Source organism: Pseudophryne corroboree, chromosome 2 (genome assembly GCF_028390025.1).
Source record: "Pseudophryne corroboree isolate aPseCor3 chromosome 2, aPseCor3.hap2, whole genome shotgun sequence".
NCBI lineage: Eukaryota > Metazoa > Chordata > Amphibia > Anura > Myobatrachidae > Pseudophryne > Pseudophryne corroboree.
This window is the reverse complement of record NC_086445.1, coordinates 518,453,513-518,456,932: the sequence shown is the minus strand read 5'-3', so window position 1 is coordinate 518,456,932 and position 3,420 is coordinate 518,453,513. Positions and strand designations below refer to the sequence as shown.

Here is a 3,420-nt window from a genome sequence, read left to right as displayed (position 1 = left end):
TACGATCCATGTGGACTTCAATTGGGAATGGTAACCTGTGCCGAGTGCAGCAGTAGCAGAGCGAGGCACCTTGCCCGAAGCATGGTGAGCGAAGCGAGCCATGTGAGGGGACATGGTGCACTAACTGGGGATCCCGGTCACTGTACGGAGAAAACTCATGTCAACCTTCTGTTATGTCGACCTAGCACATGTCAACCTAGAGTCTCTGTCGACATAGAAACCATGTCGACCTTCTTACTGTCGACCAGTAGTGGTCGACCTAGACACTGTCGACCTAAGTGTGGTCGACCTTGCATACCACACCCTTCTGTAATTCTGTTCAGTCGATGGAATTTTCAATATATGTCACTGACAGCTGCACAGAACTATTTCTGTAATCCTGTATCCTGGACGTAATTAGCAGACAACAGACAAGAGAAAGACAAAATAACCTTGTGTGGAAGCACTCATTAATTGGATATAGAAAAGAATGTGAAAGGAATATATGGTTGAGGAGGGGACCCCTTTGAGTCCTACCTCAAAAAGATTAAAAATTAACTTTTATTGATTATCTTATTAAAATTCGCTTGGGTGAACAAAAGGTAAATAATAATATTACAATTGAATTTATCTAGATTGCCGTTGTACCAAATATGGTTCTAGATGTAACAGGTGAAAATGTAGATATAATTATGGTATAATTGTTTAAAAGAAACAGTATATATGGGTCACAGACCAATCGGAATATATGGTAAGCTTTGAGAAAACAAGAAGAAAGGATGAGATTGGATTTCCTGATAGGAAAAGGGCCCACAGCACCTAGTATTCCCTGGAGGTCTCCCATCCACGTACTTACCAGGCCATACCTGCTTAGCTTCCAAGATCGGACGTGATCGGGCGCATTCAGGATAGTATGGCCGTGGGCCAATTGTATCAGGAATTAAAAGTGTTTGTTGGGTTAATTTGAAAATTAAATGATCCACTAAGGAGTTCCAATCAATAGGACTGGTGTGATGATCGCTTAATGACTGTGGATAAATAAATAAATTGAAACCTGAAGGATGAATATAACTTAGGCATTAGGACCCAGAGGGAAAATATATATGGCTGAAATGTTATAGATTGCCACTTTGAGTGTCTCCACTATGGATGGACACTGGACTTGAATTGATTAATTCAGAGCAACGGTGTTGAGAGTATTGCTTGTCCCTATTTAGAAACGGTGGATGCAGTGTTGGAGGTTGCCACTTTGAGAGTGTCCACTGTAAATAGGCAATAAACTTTGATTGTGTTGCACAAAATTAATGACAAGCGTTCTCTTTTCTCTATTTAGAGATAATTACAAATGATCATGCAATTCCTAATTGGTGGTAACCGTGGGTACTGGATTTGTCAAGTCCCACAGTGTAGGTTTTGCATCCTGTAAACTTGCTGAAATGAATACAAAGTAGCAAACATTATATGCGAACAGCAAAAATTGTTGCCTTTGTCCCCATGTGGGAATAATGATAGCAATGTTGGTATTGGCAACTTACAATTTAAACCTTTATGAAAAAATGTAAAAAATGAATGAAAAAAAATGATGAAAAAGAATTGAAAAAGATAGAAAAAAATGGAAAAATGAAAAAGTATATAGAATATAAATGAAAGTCTTATTTTTCCATGTGCTTACAATATTATTCCTTGATTAGTAGTTAATAGGTTCATTCCTAAATACACATATGGAGCAGGCATTAGAGTAATTGGACCCAAATTGAAGGTCTGTAGCGCTACTGAAGTACAAATGTAGCATATACAGTTACCGCTTCCGGAGATATAAGTGTCCCGGCAGCCGATCGGTGTAACCTGCTAGTCCAAACAGTGACGTCTCTGCGGCTTCGCCCTCTCCGGAACGGGCGGCCGCACGGTCTCAGACCTCGGAGCACGGTCAGCTTCGTCTAGCAGGTTACACCGATCGGCTGCCGGGACACTTATATCTCCGGAAGCGGTAACTGTATATGCTACATTTGTACTTCAGTAGCGCTACAGACCTTCAATTTGGGTCCAATTACTCTAATGCCTGCTCCATATGTGTATTTAGGAATGAACCTATTAACTACTAATCAAGGAATAATATTGTAAGCACATGGAAAAATAAGACTTTCATTTATATTCTATATACTTTTTCATTTTTCCATTTTTTTCTATCTTTTTCAATTCTTTTTCATCATTTTTTTTCATTCATTTTTTACATTTTTTCATAAAGGTTTAAATTGTAAGTTGCCAATACCAACATTGCTATCATTATTCCCACATGGGGACAAAGGCAACAATTTTTGCTGTTCGCATATAATGTTTGCTACTTTGTATTCATTTCAGCAAGTTTACAGGATGCAAAACCTACACTGTGGGACTTGACAAATCCTGTACCCACGGTTACCACCAATTAGGAATTGCATGATCATTTGTAATTATCTCTAAATAGAGAAAAGAGAACGCTTGTCATTAATTTTGTGCAACACAATCAAAGTTTATTGCCTATTTACAGTGGACACTCTCAAAGTGGCAACCTCCAACACTGCATCCACCGTTTCTAAATAGGGACAAGCAATACTCTCAACACCGTTGCTCTGAATTAATCAATTCAAGTCCAGTGTCCATCCATAGTGGAGACACTCAAAGTGGCAATCTATAACATTTCAGCCATATATATTTTCCCTCTGGGTCCTAATGCCTAAGTTATATTCATCCTTCAGGTTTCAATTTATTTATTTATCCACAGTCATTAAGCGATCATCACACCAGTCCTATTGATTGGAACTCCTTAGTGGATCATTTAATTTTCAAATTAACCCAACAAACACTTTTAATTCCTGATACAATTGGCCCACGGCCATACTATCCTGAATGCGCCCGATCACGTCCGATCTTGGAAGCTAAGCAGGTATGGCCTGGTCAGTACGTGGATGGGAGACCTCCAGGGAATACTAGGTGCTGTGGGCCCTTTTCCTATCAGGAAATCCAATCTCATCCTTTCTTCTTGTTTTCTCAAAGCTTACCATATATTCCGATTGGTCTGTGACCCATATATACTGTTTCTTTTAAACAATTATACCATAATTATATCTACATTTTCACCTGTTACATCTAGAACCATATTTGGTACAACGGCAATCTAGATAAATTCAATTGTAATATTATTATTTACCTTTTGTTCACCCAAGCGAATTTTAATAAGATAATCAATAAAAGTTAATTTTTAATCTTTTTGAGGTAGGACTCAAAGGGGTCCCCTCCTCAACCATATATTCCTTTAACATTCTTTTCTATATCCAATTAATGAGTGCTTCCACACAAGGTTATTTTGTCTTTCTCTTGTCTGTTGTCTGTAGGTTAACTACAAAATCCATGGGAGCACCGCCAAAGTTTAGTACTATTTATAATTTGTAATAATAGTCAGTA

At 38.2% G+C, this 3,420-nt stretch overlaps 2 pseudogenes; one reads left to right on the top strand and one right to left on the bottom strand.

Moving 5' to 3' along the window:
• Positions 1-786: 786 nt before the first annotated feature.
• Positions 787-904, bottom strand: LOC135052303 (5S ribosomal RNA; annotated as a pseudogene).
• Positions 905-2,843: 1,939 nt separating this feature from the next.
• LOC135052430 (5S ribosomal RNA) lies at positions 2,844-2,961 on the top strand (annotated as a pseudogene).
• Positions 2,962-3,420: the final 459 nt, after the last annotated feature.